The following is a 19,576-nucleotide window of genomic DNA, read 5'->3' as shown; positions in this document are numbered from 1 at the left end:
GAGTGATTGTTGAGTACGGATTGGTTCATAGTCTAATTAGTAAGAAATTAGTGTAGAAATCTTCTAATTAGTTCGACAAAGATAATCTTGTTCTCTGGGTACGTTAGAGATCTACAAGGGCCGGAATTTTTAGCCCGGGCCCGGCCCGGCCCGTGAATTTATAATATGAGGCTCGACCCAAGTCCAAAATATGTTTTAGCCTTTAAACCCGAGCCCGTGTGATAATCAAATCAGCCCGAAATAAGCCCGAATTACAGAAACTTAATTAACGCAAAATTTTATTTTGTATTTACAGCAATTAGAGGTTTAATTTTGCAGTTTCCTTTTGCAGCGCTTACTTGTTCACTATACATATTCTCCTTTTTGTAATTTTGTAATATTTTAGATACTCATTGTGTTGTAATTCAGATTCGGCACATTTGATTTCTCTTTCTACAAGTGAAAATGGGAATGCTATATTTTTTGTGGAGATTTTGTGAAAGAAATGCTTCCAATATCAGCAAAAGAATGAAATAATAATAAAAAAAACTAAAATATAAACTAGCATTATCTTGAAGAAGAAATAAGACTTGTTCAGAATGCTTTTGTCCTTTTAATTCAGTGTAAGAAACAGTACCTTTCACTCACAGATAAGCTAAACATGTTTATTTTTGTTACTTTTAGTTTTTCTCTCCACTACACAGTTAGCTTTACTCTCAATTGCATAATGATAATCAGAATTTTAGTATGGGCATCTCAAGTTACAAATTTAGATGTGATTTAAAAATTCTCGAGAAAGAACGGTCCGATAAATATCATTGTACAGTATATTCACAAAATTAGGCCCGTGAAATATGATTGTATATTTAAAAATTTATGACCCGTGTCCAAAGTGATCTATGCTTTGCAGACCCGAGCCCGGCCCACAAGCGGGGTAGGGCCTAAGCCCGCGGGTTCAGTCCGAGCCCGTGTAGACCTCTAGCGTACGTGGTCTTGAATTGGGTTATACGTGGAACGGATCTCGCGTAAAACTAGATTCACGTATGATACGTCTTTGGTACTAAAAAAATGATCATAAATACTAAACTATTCTATATAGACGTATTTTTCGGCCTGATTAAAAACCATACATTAAATTGAATAAAATATAAAGAACATGAATACTGCCGCTAGACCAATTTAAGAAGAAGAACAAAATTAGACCTGGGACAAGCAAACAAGACGCAAAATCAATTTCCCCACGAAGTTCGAAAATTGATTTATCTCCGTGCTTTATAATCCTTAGTACACATAATGAATATCTGTCAATGTGCGTTGAAATCACCACTTTCAATAAATAAATAAATAAATAAATAAATAGATAATAATGAATTATGACTATTACATCACATCAAATGCAAGGTGTAAGATTAATCTATAACATACAAAGCTACATGAGCTGACAAAATCACGGGTACCTACGGTTAAAGTGGAAAGTTGAAGTTAGTCATGCTCAGGGACGTACGCAGGGGGGGGGACCGAGGGGTCCGGACCCCCCCCCCCGAAATTTCGAATTTTTAAAAATTTAGCCTAATTTTAGGGGCAATTTTAGGAATTTTAATATAAAATACCTTGATATTTAGTTTGGATCCCCCCCCGAAATAAATTCCTGGGTACGCTACTGGTCATGCTTATAGCTTTAAGAGAGGAACCGACGGAAAAATGTCAAAAGTAAATTTTTTTACACTACCAGGAGGTAAAAATTTATGATGAAAAAATTCTCCATGTTACTTACTTTTTATTTTATTTTATTTTTTCTTTTTTTATTATTATTATTATTTTTTTTGCATAAAATCTCATGTTTTACGTTATTGGATTTAGAAAAAAAACTTGAAATTCGATATGCTTCTATGTTTTTGATACCATTATCTAAGTGAATCATCAAAAATTAAAAAAAAAAAAATCAAATTTAGTGGGGTTCTATGGTGACCTGAAAAATCTTGCCCATGTTATTATTATTTTTTTTTTATTTATTTCATCTTGTTTTAGGTGACGAGGCTAAGGCGGAGACGAAGAAGCGTTAACTACCACCTAAACATGATACAGAATCATAAGCAATGTTTTACAATCAAAAAATTAGAAAGTAAAAAATACAAAAAAGAAACAGACGCTCACTTAAAAACACACACAATGCAAGTATTATAGTGCTACATAAGATATATATCTAGAAAAATATATACATACATGTTATTATATGTAACGTTATCTCTCTATGACAAGCTTCTCTATTAGACACTTTCATTAGGATTACAATGATGAAATTTGGCATGTTGTAGCCTCCCGGGACTAATTCACAGAAAAATTGCCAAAAGTGAAATTTTTAGTTTCTACGGGGTCTAAGAGGAAGAAGAAAATTTTCGTTATGTTATTTAAATAGGGTTATTTTTCAACGAAGAAACGTTATTTCTCAATAAAAATGTTCTCATTTAGGGGATTTTTTTTTTTTTTTTTAATAGATGATGTCGTAAGCCCAAATTTGGCTGGCGAACAGAACATAGCCTCATATGGTCTACATTTTATGTCTTGATGATAAGCTCTATTTTTCATAAATTGAAAAGTCTTAAACCATCAGGTCAATGGTTTGTTTGGTTAGATTCCTACCACGAACTTAGCATATTTTCCACATCTTTGTTTGCGCGTTTAACTGAACTTTGTGACTGTGCGGCTTCCCGTGGGTTATTTTCAGTTCAGGCTACATTGCACATGTTTCATCCTAATGGAAAATTCCCGACCAATATAACTTTGCAGAATGCTTGGACCTCCAAAAATTGTCAAAATATTTAATAATACAACCGCGACTTCCTCTGCATATTTACTTTTTAACGGACCGAGTTAAACAAATTTTGTGACATGATTTTGATATACGAGACTAAATTTCTAATCCCTATCTGGCTATGATTGAATATCTATTAAGTCTTCCTGGCATCTAGAGTTTTACAGTAATTTCTTAGAATATCATGGGTCGAACTATTAGTTCTGTTTTCAGAACTTTACACTTCTGACAAGTTTCACACAAATTTAAGTAAATCATCACTTCGCCACAAGTTACATTCTTATACACCGTATGCAGTTCTTTCATCATTCGATTTCTTGCACCAAGACCAATTGCTAAATGTGTTTCATGAATTACGGTAAAAAGTTATTCCGTGTGAACATAATATCTAACAGTGGATCTTTCTTCATTTATAGGATATATAAGTTTATCACAGTCACCCACTCTCATAATGTCACATCGCTTCAGTTTTTGATAATCGGTTGGCACTATTACCACTTACTTTAGACTTATTTTCTCTCACTTTATTAACCAATTCACAATATTTTTGCTTAGTCAAAATGTCACTGTTTTTCTTCTTATATTAATAATGTAATCTAGTTTACACTTGAAGCGTTCCAACATCACTTTTCATAACCTGTATCCATAATTTTCACTCGCTTATTAAATAATGAAAATAAAAATGTCGCATCACCGTGAACAAGATGATTTTCACAGTACGCAGCTGAACAATTCCTACAGCTACTCGTACTAACTTGATAGAGACTTGGCGGTACTCTTGGCGGGCTTGCTCACTACTGAAGTACTTGTAATTGTCAGCCTCGCGAATAGAAATAGTTTTATACATTGTACTTAAGCAATAGTTAGCAGTCCACTTAATTTAGTTGTTGACAGAGAAATTGGCCCGCTTCGACTGTTCATTGTTGACGTGGAGAAAAGAGTGAGGAAATGTGGTGTGAGGTGCGCAACAGCTTTTTCTAATAGACTGCAGCGTGGACGTTCACAAAATAAATTAACTTACGTCGAAGAGGCCAATTTATTGCTTTTAGCGTCATGAACTGGTGATTACATATATATAACTTCCGGTGTGAGTGGATGATTATAGGAAATATCCGATGTCAACAGGTAATTTTGTATCATAACGAGGAAGGAAGGGTAAATGTGATAAATTATACAGTACTTCCTACATTAACCAAATGCTGTGGATATTATCCATAATAACCGGATATTATTTATAATTTCCGAATTTGTCATATTTTCCGTAGCATATATATATATATATACTGTATGTGTGTGTGTAACGAATCTTGTTGACACGATAACGTTCGCAATCCACATCGTTGTCTGATATTCTGTTAACTTAGTATACTTCTAGATAATTGTACGAAAGAGATCTTAGAGTATTTAGAATTTCTCAAATGCCTATACTATGTGGAGACAAGGTTTAAAATTTAAGACAAAAATAATGTATCTCACCAGCACCTTTAGTTAAGAAAATAAAATTTGGTATATAAACTTCTTATTAGAAATAAATAGAAACGTACCTCAGTATTTTAGAAAATTTCGCTTTTGAGAGGAGTAGTAATTTCTACTATATTTTTTCTCAATGCGGAAAGAACATAGTCGACGTCTGTCTCATCATCACGGCTCACGAGATAACGGCTGCACCGTTTATGTGAGTTTTGAAATATAACCAAATATTAATTTGTCATTTTCATTAAAATGTGCATCTTAGGAAGGGAGGGGGATTGAAATTTATGCCAACTATGCAAATCCGTACAATGTCACCGTTGGAAATTAATTTTTGAACTTAGTTTAGCACTTGGCTAGGAATTTTCGCGTATCATGTCATTTTCATTAAGATATGTATGCTTTGGGGTTACGGAATCAGAATTTAGAGTATCTCAAGAGTTCCTTAAGTTAGACAGATGAAACCTTGAATATAAAGTCACTAATAAGGCGATACGTGTTCAAATGTTTACAAAAATTCCATTTCTAAAATAGGATGAGACAAGTGCCATATTTTTTTCCCTTCCACAATCAAATTAGTGTTGTCTTATTATCATAGAAAAATGGCTCAGCTGCTTCAGATAAATTTGGGAACAGATCAATATTTGTCTCGAACAGAGCTTTTACCTTATCACTTTCTTTAATTCTTATTCTAAAGAAGAAGGAGCTTTAAATTTATGTTCTTTACACAAATTCACATCGTGTTTCAGTTTGAAACTAATTTCTGAACATAGTTAGCATTTGTCTCGGTCGGGTTTTTATCATTTGACTTTCATTAACATCGGAATTTTAAAGAGATGAGGTGGTAAAAAATTAGTGTCAGAAGTAGATTTTCTTACGAACTCATTCACTTAGGCAGACGAAATTCGATATATAAACTCCTTATTAAAAACGAGTTAAAATATGTTCACCTGTTTTCGAAAGCTCCGCTTCTAAAGGAAGAAAAAGGGGCCTTTTCCATACTTTTTTCTCTGTTTCATCATCGCAGGAAAACCGCTCAACCGTTTCAAATGAATTTTAAAGATAAATAGTACTTAACTCGGCCATAGTTTCATCATGTTATTTTGATCAAAATAAGTATTCTGAGGGTATTCACAATTTCTCGAAAATAGAGAATCTAACGATCAATTGAACCGTTTAAAATCAAATTTTAAAAATAGCACTTAAGTCCACATTTTTATCAGGTTAAAATGCGTCTGCTTTTTTCTTATTATTATTATTATTACACAGAATAATGACTACATAGCTTGAAACAAACTTTTGAACGTAATTAGTACTTAGGACGAGCTGGGTACTTTAATATTTTGTTTCCGCTGAAGTACTTATACTATGGTGAAAAGGCGGTTCAAATATATCTTTCAAATATTTTCTTGAAACCTATTCCTTTCCTGCAATGCCAGGTACTTCATCTTGTCTAATACAATTTTATTTTGTTTTATTTTATTTATTTTTTAAACTTCATACAGTAAGTTGACACGCTATAGAATATTACCTGAGCTCCTTCGTGGCTAAGCGGTTAGTGTACGTGCGTTTGGCGTGGGAGACCCGGGTTCGATTCCCGGCGGGAGCTCATGTGGTTCGGATTCCACGTTAATCAGTAGGTCCCGTTTCATGTAGCCTCGCTCCTGACAGGGACGTTAAACTCAAAATCAACTCAACTCAATATTGCCTATTCCCTTACTTTAAATTCCAACTCCTGAATGATCCTTATACTTCCAAGCTTTCGACTACCCGCTTCAGTGTACTTCATAGACGTAAAAGAAATAATAATAGTAATAATAAAAAAATCAGAACAACACAAACAAATGGAGTCATCAGAAAAGAATAGTGGAGACACACCTTTGGCTGTATATTTCTGCGATTCACTCGTCAATTTGCCGCATGGAACGCTGTAGTATGAACAACACCGCCATTTGATGAATGTATCGCAGCAATATAGAGGAAAAGGTGTATCTCCATTGTTCTTTCCGATTTTTTTTTTTTTTTTTTTTTTTTTTTTAATGCCTATTTCTATCCTCCATGAACAAGGCTTCAGGGCAAAGCCACCAGCTTTGAAAGTGTAAGGTTTATTCAAGAATTAGAATATTAAGCAAGCGAAATAAATTTATTAATTTTCGTTTCTATATATTGAGAAAACTTTGTTCGCAAGAAAATCGTCCGAAAATTATGTTAACGTTAACAATCCATATGTAGAAATTTATAAGTGTTACATAAACTATTCCTAATAAGAACATTTTTTTTTCTTTCTTAAAAGCAATTTGTTCTTAATAATTTGGTTGATTTATTTGTAAGTGATTATCAGTATAATCAGATTACCAACCAGTAAGTGACTATTAGTGATTCCCATAGACGTTTGCCGTAGTTTAACAGAATTCATATGTATAAAAATTACATTAAAATGCAGATCGCTGAGCAAAGCAACTATTATTTATTAAATAATAAACGTGTGACAGTTTCGCCAACTAACTGAATATATTGGCGTTATCAGACACTGTCTTATTCAATATAGCAAAACTAGTATGAATCAGTTAGAATTCATATGGAAGTCCATGTCTAGTATGGTAACAGTGTATATCTGTGTTTCTAGGATTTCAGTTTATCTGTTTTCTACATACGATTTAAGGAATATTAATTCAGTACTTCCTAGGTAGTTGAACGTGCGCTATTTACACAGCTCACAGTTCTAAAATGAGCGTGAATCCCCTTCCCAGTTCTTACTATATTTGTGCAAGTCTCTTTGCGATAGAAGACACAAATAGAAGACGGAAGACTATCAAAGGGAGTGAATTGCTATAGACAAACAAATAAATGTAGCCTAGTATTTTAATATATAGAATGTTGGGGTGAGTTTGTGGCAAACTTGGACAAATGATAGATGATACCAAGTGCAAATACTGTTTATATATATATATATATCTATATATATAAAAGAGAACGTACAAAATCCTTTGTCCGCTCATCACGCTAATACGGCTGAACCAATTTCTTTCATTTTTGGGGGGTTATTAGGATTTGGACCCTAGATGGTTTTTATCATATCACTTTAATTTTTAATTACCAGTGTCTTGAGATAATTGACCATTCAAGTGTCCATAACGTACAAATCCTTTGTTATTAGTTCATCATAGGTAAAAATAAACGTATTTATATGCAACCCGCATGACCGTGTCACTCGGCGGGTTAACATAAATGACAGGCGATATACAGCGGAAAATAGCTTGAATCTTCTGTTTAAAATTTTTTAATTGATTTGCTTATTTTTACAGACACTTTTACAATATGCCAGCACCGGGATGACCGCAGCGAAGCGGGGCGGGTTAACATAAATGACAGGCGATATAATGTTAAGATTTACTGCAATCTTCTATGGTTTTTATCATATCACTTGAAAGCGAAAAAGTAAAAATTATCTAAGTAACAAAGTTTATTGCGTTCCGGGGTGACCGCAGCGAAGCGGGGTGAACGCTGCTAGTATATATATATATATATAATTCCATATCCGAGTACGCCTCATTGTAGCTCCACAAACATTCGAAGTTAAGAGTTTGCAATAGCTTCTGTCATTCAGATTAAAGCAAATCGCCTAAAATGTCCATCAATCCGCCATACGTAGTTCCTCCACTGGTTGCCTTTCACAACGGTATCAACCTTAACGATCTACGGGTAATATTAAACTAATAGGGTCAAAACGACATCTAAAATGTGGAATAGAAAAATAAAGACAAGTTTGAAATAAGAATTGAAGCTTTCCTGGCCCTGGCAGCGAATATTATAGAGATGTTCTCGGGATATCAGCCAGGTGAAAGCCGACGATAGAGCCGACGTCTCAAGAACTGACATCGTTTTCGTCTTCAGGGAGATTATACTGAGACCAATTCGTGTGTACTATATATAGAAGACTGAGGAAGGGCTTACGAACTGGGTTCAGTGTAATCGTCCTGAAGACGAGAACGATGTCAGTTCCTGAAACGTCGGCTCTATCGTCGGATTTCACCTGGATGATATCTCGAAAACATCTCTATAAAAGACTTTTTTTTTTTTTAATTTGAATGAGAACTGGTAAGTCTACACAAAATTTGGAATCGACCAGCGAAAACGGTACGTTTCTAGCACTTGTGGTTTTCGAGATCTCATTGTCGAAAAGATTGGTCACAAACATATAAACTTTTCTAGCATTTTAATATATAGGTACAAAAATTATAACACTGAAATTATTGTAGTATGTAAATATTTAAATCTTGTATTTTGTAAATTTATGTTAAAAATATATATAAAATAATGTAAGTAATAGATTATTTGTATTAATGGGCAACGATTTCGACTTCAGTAAGGGAACCTGGAGCCCTCTTCTGGTCCACAGTACCTTGAAAAGAAAGTAACTGTCTATCATCTACAGTCCTGTTGTTGCTCCGAAAATGCTGATTCCTTCTAGACTTACTTGTTACAGCACACTTTTTTTTTCTTTTAATGATTAACATATTCATTTTTCCAAATACAATGAACTTTGTAATACAATGAAAATTTGTAAGGTTTATTTATACCGTGCGACAAGTAAATGTACATTCATCTTCCGCTATTCAATCAGAGTTAGTAAATCCTGTGATAAAAGTTTTGTGCATTCAATCGTGTAGAAATTTAAAAAAAAAAAAAAAACGGATACATTTTATTTTACAAATACTTGTATTTATATTCAAAGACATGCTGACTAGAAAATATAACCTGAAACAAATAAGCTATTATCACTGTCTATATATAAAAACAGATCCGATTCGGACACAAATGACATTTAACAAGTTATTATGCCGTAAAGTGCGTTAATGATGTCAGAGCAGTCATCGATTCCAAGGTTATTTATGATTACTGCCATAATACATAAGTGACTTCGAACAGAAATTCATATCATTATCATTGTTAATACCAAAATACGAACAATTCTTACATCATTAGACCAGAACAAGACTTCAGATTTTGCTACAGGAGCCGAAATCGTTATTCTTTAATCAGGGTTCCTACTGATCTGGAGAAATCTATTTTTCTGACTTTTGACAGGAAATTCCCTGACTTTCATGACAGATGTCGGATGACATTGACACAAATAACGAATAAATAACAGTGAATATTTATATATGAGAACATTTATTCTATTGAGACAAATAGTAATCAATTGCTCATACGTACATTTCACTTACCTTCCATAAGAATCTGAAGAACGTCAATTATAATGGTTGGCTAAGCTGAAATTACTATGCAATAATTGTTAGAAAACAAATATTTTTTATAAAATTTCCCTGATTTCCAGTCTTTTTCCCTGAATTCTCAGAGTTTTCCAAGACCATTTCGAACACTGTTAATACAAATACTTTATACTCCAGGTATGAACATTATTTTATTTATATATAAAAGCGAATTGCAACATGAAAACATATTATTTTTAAAAAAATATATGTATGGCTTGAATTTGTCTGACTTCAATGGATACTCGAAGTTATTCTAAAATTTAAAAGAAAAAAAAAAAAAAAGATTGTTAAGACATTATTTTATTCTATCAGATATACACGTAAAACCCTCAGATAATGAACTTTGAGAGGAACACAGAACACATTACAAGATTTCATACAAAAAGCCCTATGGATTGACCCTAGAATCATTCATTTATAGGCCTCATCAACATCTATTTCCACACTCCGAAACATTTTTACACAAGTTGTCTGCAGTGTCCCCAGGAGCACCGGCTTTTGAAAATCGCTAATGCTCTCGCCTTTGGTACGAGCGATCCATGGTTCGATTCCTGGTGCGGACACTTGGTTGAAAAGGTTAAAGATATTCCTCAATCTTCCAGCCATCCTGAGTGACGTTCTTCCTGAGTTTCCTTGATTCACATCAGGCAAATGCCGGGATTATACCTAACATACAGGTTCCAATTCCCTTCCTTCCTTTCCCACTTCCACGGACATTATCTCCTAGGGACGTCATTCTTTATGCGTAACGGACTTAAGAGGACATAGATGCCGAATGGCCAAAAATATAATTTCTAATCCTAATAAAATATCGCTATCGGACATTATGCTCTGCCAATATAGTTTGGATTATTACACGTGTCTCTAACATACGATTTTGTTTTGCATTTGTCCTCCCAACTTCTTGGTCTACACAAAAGTCTCCTTTCACCAGGATTTCCGACTATAACACTATACATAAGTACAACATGTATCCTCCATGGTCAAGAGGTGTCCCGCCGATCTTAGGTATCTCGTTGTATTATCCGAATGGCATTCGGTGATCTAAATCTATTGTGCAGTTCTGCAATCTGTAACTTAAATTCACCTGCTTTTCCTACAAGAGTTCGTTAAACAAACCAAAAAAAAAGTCATTGTAAGGAATTAACTGGGCATTGTTGAATTTACAACCTATTGATTTAAACGGAGATAAGCTTTCCTTCTTCGCACGTGGCGCGGAACGCGTATTTTGAATTTTTCTTTCGAAGTGTATTGATCTTTTATTCACAGACAATAAATATTACACTTTTAGTAATAATGGATTCCTGGAAAAAATTGCAGAGAAGGACATACGCTTATTAAGATCCTAGATGTAAATATGATTAAAACGTAATAACGTGTAAATGAATATTCTAAAAGTATCTAAATTAGTATAATAAAAAGTATTTATATCGTCGGATTGGTTGCTTCCTTTCTTTTTTTTTTTTTTCTTTCTGTAGATAGCCATTTCAAAAGTACACGTTTATGAATTTTATGAATAGTACAATCAAATTCTTTTGATGGGTTCCATAAATTCGATTCTGACTAAAACACCACAACATTTAATATGTAAAAAATGTTCATGCATATTTTAGTTACGTTCTGTATTGTTTCTTAAGAACATTCTCTGAAAGTGAAGTATAGGAAATACAAAAAAAAGATAAAAAAATGCATCAAAAGATTGCAATCTTGACCAACAATTAGTTTTTAGATCAGTTTTGGATCAGAAAAGAGTTTTGAACAGTCTCTAAATAGAGTTTTCGTATTCTGTTTACGGAACAAGCACATCATACTGAGTTAAGTGATACTTTGGGTTTGGCTATACTATATGTAGTTCTCCAGATAAGGCCTACAAGAAAAGTTTTGACTGAAATATATTATATTTTTTGATCCACCCAAAAAAGAAAAGAAAGAATGTTGAATACTAATTATAATGTAGTCGAAATAACTTCTAAGTAATAATTATGACTACATTCAGAAGCATTGGTGTCTGACAGTCTCGAATGTATTGTAAGAAGCGAACTTACATCTCCTGAATGCAGTCAAAATAATTCATAGTTAACAATTAGCATTCGTTACTTTTACAAATATTCTATATTTCATTTGTAGAGATTGCACTTAAAATAATCATAAAACAGTTAACATTTTTCTTTGTAATTTTTATCTTCCGGATAATGTTTAACATTTCACGAAACCCGAAATTATGAAATTCACTATCACGAAAAATTTCATTGAAATATTTATAAAGTGGATTTTTGAACATTGGAGCCTATAAAAATTTCAAGAGGGAACGTTCGCTCTCAGTTGTAAAATATTCTACAAGCGACCATGCTGAAGATATAACTAATTTTCTATAATTAAGATATTGAATGACTTAATTTACACTTTATTATTAGAAGATACCGTTGTAACCAAAGATAGCAAGGACTTCACAGTTCAATTTACGGGGAAAAAAGTATTTTCAGAGAAAAGTAGACTTAACCAAGTTTACGTAATAGTCCTCACATATAAACTCAAAGTAGTCATAATGTTAAATAGTGTTCAGATAATCTAGAAATATAGGTATACCTGATGGTTGTTTGAACAGGATAGATACTAGTATCCTAAATAAAGTAGCATTAAATTCTTTCCACATATGAGTATATATAATAAATAAATAAATAATTTACAGCATTTTATCGCAGCAGTGCGAAGTTTTATAACATATATGTTTAGAATCACTATTTTCAATTGATAAATTTTGTCTTTAATAGTAGAATACATTTTAAAATTGAATACGATCTTTAAATATCCGTGGATGTAATTGTTACTTATTTAAAGTATTTACAGTATTATGTTTCATTTGTCAGCATTAATAACCTCAATAGCTCGGTCACATTTTTCGCGGTGAAATTTTATCCATTTATTGTGGCCAATCTGACCTGAACATAACTTAATTTTATTTTTTTAATTTCTTGGAACACAGAAATCTTTTTTTGAAACAAAAGAGTTTGTGTAATTATCTCAATTAAATCCTGATTTTGAATGAACAGTGCAAATAGACAATATTTGGTATTTAAACAATAAAGACTTTGTGGTGGACAAACACCGTGCTTGTGGGTTTTCTCGGGGTTCTCCCGTTTCCTCCCACTTTCTTCATTCTATCATTTCACTCATCTCTCATCATCACCGTCTCCTTTAGCCTCACCGGCATAACCGTGGGACGTAAAACTTAAAGATTTCATTTCATTTTAAACAATAAAATATGCAATCTAGAGTAAAATAAACAAAATAGAAAAATAAATTTTCGTTAAATTGAAGTGAAGGCTCACAAATGAACTTTAAAGAGTTTATTCTGTCTCTAATATTAAGAAAGAGGTATTTTGTTTAGCATCTGGTCTCTAGTTACATTCTTCATAGAACTATAATTTATTATGCTAACATTAATTAAATTTGTAAAGTACAATTAGTTCGTTCAGAACTCTCTTATGGTTATATGGTTAGCACACGTGCGTTCCGCGCTGGAGGCCCGGGTTCGATTCTCAGTGTGAAGTCATGTGGTTCGAATCCCACGTTAAGTTAGGTTGTCATTCTGCAAGGATATTGTAGCTGTCATAAAAAAAATATTGCATCCCTACAATATTTCTCCTGAAAGGGACATGCAACAATTCATCTTGCAAGGAATCAAACCATGTGATACTTTCTGTGTGGTCTTGCTTGCTACCTGCTATCGCCCTTCCACTGACATAAGAAAAAGAAAACACAGTTTCGCCGCTTCCGAAATGACGGATACTTTTGGACGGGGAGGGGAAGCGCTCCAAAATACACGTTTTTAATGAAGAAGGTTCACTAATTGTCCACTAGAGTGCAGTGCTGCATGGGTGGAGATATCCTTCTTGCTTTCAGAAGTTGTGAAGTGTAAACAGTAAATAGAAATATGGGGCTGCAAGATATTTTTAATGACAGCTACCAGATTCTTGGATCATGGTAACCTAGCTTTAGACAGTAGGTCCACGTCTCATATAGCCATTTAGTTTATTGCAGATTACAACACTTCTGAGTTCATCGAGAATTTCGCAGAGCATAATAGTAAGAATCCTATAAGTGGAAAACTAGGATGAACAGTGACTTCGAGTTTCATTTCAATATTTACTATAATATAACCTTATTTACAAGTGATTCATATAAAACGAGTGAATTTTAAAATTTAATTTATGTTTATTGGAAATTATGAAGACACGACTGGTACAGTATCTCTAGAATTTTTACCTGCTATCACATGAGAAGTGATCATATTTTTCCGTATGCGTATCCGTGCGTTTTGCTACATGTTTTGCTCAGTCCGCTGCAACATATCTGTTAACTGTTGATTCGGTGAACATAGTGTTCCTTAAATCATTGCATGTTCGTGACCGATGCCAATATACACAATATTTAAGACTACTCCACAAGAAATAATCTGATGATGACATACCTAGTGATTGGTGTGGCCACGAAATTGACAAAATGACTCGTTGAAGAAACTACTGATTAGAGCAAGAGACTCCACTCGTGTAATATATATTGGTCCACCTTGGTATAAGTACCCCTGAGTCAGTTTTGTGTCGTCAACCAATTCAACGATATTTTCGAAGTTCCTTTTATACCGCTCTATGTTCGAAATGTCGTAGAAAAGATTAAAAAAAAAAAAAAAAAACTAAAATTTAAAAACTAATCAACGACCAACTCACACCATATTTCCACCTTCCCAGGGTGCAGTGCGCGTCACGCGCAGCGTGTGGGAGCTCAGCGGTCCTATACATCTTTTGGGGTATGTTTAGTACAAGGGGTCCAGAAGCACGTAAAAAACACAAAATTTACAGGAGAAATGAGTGATGCAAGTACTTAGACGTAACATAACGTAACCAAATCTAACCTAACCTAACATAAACTAACGTAAGCTAACCTGAACTAACCTAAACTAATGTAATATTAGTAGAAATAAGCGAAATTCTATCATTTTTTAGAAAATTATGCGAGACTCCTACAATAATATAACATAAACTAAACTAACCTAACGTAACCTAAACTAGCCTAACCTAACTTAAACTAACCAATCCTACCGTAAACTAACCGAATGCGAGACGTCAATCGGAAGATAGCAACCGGTACTCAAAAGACCGAAGTTAGGTCCTGCGGATGTAAATAGTAAACCAAGAAAAATAGCTGATGGGAGCAACAACTATTTGGCATTTAACAAATCTTTAAAGTTTTTCTACGTTGTTCGTAGAAAGCTCCACCCCGAAAGATTAAGTATTCACAATGGTATAAGTATTTCAAGAGCACCTGTTTTATATGAATCACCCTGTACATATGTAACAAGATGCCAATAAGTTACTAAAACAATGGGAATCACGTCCAAACTCAGATAACATCTTGTTCATTTCGAGCCAGTATCATACGCAAGGGAGTTTCGGTGTCTTACCCCTTCTTCTTGAGCGCGATTTTTGCAAAATAAACATTTACTATATTAAATCATATGTACAAACATTACACGTGGCTGATAGAATACGACTCTATTTGAATCTATCCCCTTTGGTGAAATTTTGCGTATTCCACCGTTCTAAATGAATATTCCTACTGTGCAATTTTATATTGTATCCATATACGGTACATGACGTCTCATGCGTTTAATGTTAGAGTTGTATCACACAGCGTGTATGTGAATTACATTTTTATCATTTCTTAGATCTTGATCAAAAATGCAAACTTTCACTCCCATAAATGCCATATTCAAGTGTTCTGAGACGTGCCTTCGGTATTGGACTCTCACGGTTTGATTCACAGTTGGGACTGATGCAATTCGGACAACACTCAAGCCAGTGGCTCCCAACCTTCTTTACCTGGCACACCTTCGTAAACTTTGCGTACTTCACGCTCCCTCCAACCCACAACAGAGACAAAATATCACACATGTATCGTCTATGAAGTTTACTAAAGCTTAAATTACAAATGGTCAAATACAAGCAATGATTTATTCAGAATGTTACAGCTTATTTCTCTGAGTAGTTTGTGCTTCCCTTGCTTGTTCAACACGTCCCCCAGAAAGGGAGCTTCAGGTTGTGGATCACTGACTTAAGCTATCGTAGCTTTTTGGCGTATACAGCTTCAGCGTCTTAAAGGGACGCTACACTTCAAACTAACCAGCCGTCCCTGTTGGTCTAGTTGTTAGCGCGCGCCTTTGGTGCACCGGATTTCTAATTCGATTCCCAGTGGGAGAACCTTGAGATTTGATCGTATTACATTGGCCCGGAATCCAACTTAAAGTGTAGAATTAAGTCTCATATAGCCATGGTGCTATAAAAAAAAAAAAAAAAAAAAAAAAAAAGAGTAAACCCCAGTCAACCAACCCATGCGTTTCTCTTACGTTTAAGTCAGCCGTGTTACCATCTGAGCTAAGGTAGCCCCAACTTATCCTTATAGTGCCGGTATATTTTACTTTATCAGACTTCCCTGAAAGCATATAGGCTAACACGTCCTGCCCTTAATATGCACCCACATAAATTTTGGGAAGTTGGCGCCGTTGAACCAACCACCGTTAGGCTATCAAATATAAGATTTATCAGTTATAGGGTCCTGTGTGTTCATAATCATTTTTACATGTATTTTGTCCCCATTTTAATGGGACACGTACGATAATGCGTAAACATAGCATGGGATACACTCAACATTCTGAATTCAAATCTATACGAATTACTTCACGGAAAACTCTGGTTTTCATTTTCTAACAATGTCCTGACATCAAATGTGCAATTAGGGAAAGTTTTCTTTTCATTTTATCCCACTTTTACGGATGATTTTGCTGACTTAAGTAGCAGGTGCCCTATATGCATGAAGCAGGTCATTTGTTAACAAAACAAAATCCACATGAAAATGACAGTTTCCTAATGAACAATTATTTCTTGTGATTCATCAATATCGCTAAGCTATAATAAAAAGTCGAAAGTAGTTTGTTTTAACATTTATATTATTACAATACGTCAATGCTCAGAAGTTTGCCACATAATTTAATAACTATCACTATTTTAATAATTATAATATAAACTATGAAATTATATCACTTATACGTACTACAATACTTACGTAATTGGCCACTAGACGAACACTTCTCACTCACGAACTCACAAGGTTATAGAAAACCAGTAAATTCAAATTGGACTAACCAGGCCACCTGGCGCCGCTTATCAACAATGAAAAACTACTCTAGTCAAACAAATTAAATTAATTTATTATTTGAAAATTAATATTTTCAAAGACTTTCTTTCAGATATTCAGGAAGCTAAGCATTATTAATGTATTATATACCTAATATTACAATTATTATTATTTCGATAGTAATAATAATACGCGAAAACAAACCTGCACAATTCTTGTTACAAATGCTGAATTTTACTATGTTGGTATGCACGCTCGTTACTGTGCTTCACAGTGTTTCCAACCAACAGAATATTCAAAGTACACAGAAACTTATTTGAATTTAATGATTTATCAGCAAAGAAGACAAACTGTATATATTTGACGAAGTATTTTCTCTGAAATTACTAACCACTATATAAACTGCTGGAAAGAATACCGGACAGGGACGCTCACGGCGGTTTTTCCAAGAAAGGGGACCGACACACGAACAGTTGTGAATACATATGCCCACACCATGATGCAGTGGCGTAGGGAAGGGGGGGCCAGATGGGCCGGCCCCACCCCAAAGAGGTCCGACGATGTATTTTGGTACTTTGATGTTTGTAATTTTTTATATTTTTTTTTGTTTGTAATTTTTCTATATGTACCTATAACAACACTTGCCCCCCCCCCCAAACACACATCCTACCTACGCTACTGCCTTGATGCATACATGCAAATAGTAAATACTTCATATAAAACAATTATTTTCACGCATAACATTATTAACGACACTAGATTTACTATGGCGTTTAAGATATTAAAGTCCTCCATGCTGGTCTAGTGGCTATCGCGTACGCTTTTGGTGTACATGATGACGGGTTCGATTCCAGAGTGGAAGAGCACTAAAACTTAATTTCACAAGCATCTAGGCCTACTTTCATTCGTCATTCGTCCCCTTTTAGCCTAAAGGGTATAATTGTAAAAAAAAAAAAAAAAAAAAAACTCAATTCCATAAATATACTAGCTGAAATTCCCGTTAGTCGCACGGTGAGAATAGGACTATTGAGAATGTTTGAACCCCTTAGGATACGCACTTTAAAGAAGGTGTAGGGGCCGCGGTGGCTCAGTGGTAGAGCATTAACCTCTGGTGCTTGGGCTCCCGGGTTCGATCTCAGCCCCCGCCAAGTGAACTTTGTGGTGGACAAACACCGTGTGCGTGGGTTTTCTCGTTGTTCTCCCGTTTCCTCCCACTTTCTTCATTCCACCATTTCATTCATTACTCATCATCACCGTCTCCTTTAGCCTAACCGGCATAACCGTGGGACGTAAAACTCAAAGATTTCATTTCATTTCAAATAGAATAGTACCGTGTGAAAATAGTATGTGCCCCTACGAATACTAAGTGTCCCCCCACGGAATTTTTCTGAAAGAAGCATTGTTTGTGATCGTATCACGGGAAAACAGTTGACCCGTTTAAAATTAATTTTGTAACATATTAGATAGTACCTACCTTAAGCAGGCATTTTAACCTGTCATTTTGATTAATAGGGTGTAAACTAAGGGGCTGGGACACGAGTAAAGTTATTTTTAATGAAGAGTTTACATACTAAGTTTCATCTTCCTAACTTGATAGGATCGTGAGAAACTGAAGTTGTTACAAAAATTTTTGGCTCCCGCTCCCTCCTTAGAATACGCATTTCAATCAAAGCTACATAAGAACCTAATTCAAAGTAGGTGGTAACTGTATCCGGAAAATCGTCAAGAACGGTTCAGCGTTTCAGCGTGATGTGGTCACAAACAAGATTATTTTTATTTTTATATATAAAAGTAACCAAGAAAGTTCTGTCGCTTTTTCACTCACCACCTTTGAACATCGATATGCCACCTAAGACGTACCCGGAAGATCAAAAATAATCCCGATCAGCATTGACAACCTTCTGCCAACGTTCTGAAAGACCATGGATTAAATTGCGGTAGAATTTGGTGGGCCATGAAGCGAAGAAGGTGTCAAGTGCATTTTGCACCTCTACTAGGGATTTGAACTGGCGTCGTCTAAGGTGATGGTCCAAGGAATGTGGTAGGTGATAATTGGACGATGCAATGTCCGCCAAGTATGGCGGATGCAATACTTAGTGTTTCCCATCCAAGGCGTAGAATTGTGTCCCGGGTCATCCTAGCCACGTTGGGCTTAGCGTTGTCCTGTAACAGGAGGATCCCATTGCAATTCAGAAGTGCCGGCTCCAGAGTTTTGAGTTTTCCTTGAACACAGCTCAACAGTACACAGTTGCATTGATGCTCTGACCAGCTGCTAGCAGTTCCCGATGCACGATGCCGCGAGCAGTCCACCAAACACACAGAAAGACCTTCTTCTGGTGCAGTGCTGGTTTCGGCTATTTTGGAACAGGTTCATGGATTGCTAACCAATGATGACGGAGCCGCGGATCTTCGTACATGACCCACTTCTCATCACATGTCAATACCCTGTCCAAAAATGGCTTGTTCCCCAGACGAGACAGCAAAGAAACGCATGTGTCTACTCGCGTTACCTCCTGGCCCGGAGTCAAATCATGTGGGACCCATCAACCCAACTTGTAGTGCTTCCCAAGTTGATGGAGATGCTGCCGAATACTTTCTCCACTCACACTGAATAGCAATCCTCAGTTCCTCACATGTCTGGCCAATGTTCGCCTCAATTGCTGCCTAAAAATCTTCATTCTGTACATGTGATGGTCTTCCGGCACGTGGTGCGCCTTCGAGTGTTTCGTCACCGTCCTTAAACTTGTTAAACCACCGCTGCACTGTCCGAGTAGTCACGACGCCCTCACTAAAGGTCTGCCATATCTTCCGTCCCGCTGTAGCGGCGTTTGACCCCAGTTTGAACTCG

The 19,576-nt window shown here is 35.2% G+C and overlaps 1 protein-coding gene across 1 annotated transcript in view; it reads right to left on the bottom strand.

Annotated features, from left to right (window-relative positions):
* LOC145687654 (putative histone H2B 4) overlaps positions 1 to 16,752 on the bottom strand; it is a 37,380-nt gene extending 20,628 nt beyond the window's left edge. Inside the window, exon 1 of the mRNA XM_081761114.1 lies at positions 16,657 to 16,752. The gene's annotated coding sequence lies outside the window, so the exon portion shown is untranslated. The remainder of the gene's footprint in view (positions 1 to 16,656) is intronic.
* Between the last annotated feature and the right edge of the window lie 2,824 nt (positions 16,753 to 19,576).

The sequence above is a fragment of the Thermobia domestica genome, chromosome 6 (assembly GCF_964235325.1).
Source record: "Thermobia domestica chromosome 6, izTheDome1.hap1.1, whole genome shotgun sequence".
Lineage (NCBI taxonomy): Eukaryota > Metazoa > Arthropoda > Insecta > Zygentoma > Lepismatidae > Thermobia > Thermobia domestica.
Note: the sequence above shows the minus strand (reverse complement) of the source record. Positions and strands in the feature narration are given on the sequence as shown.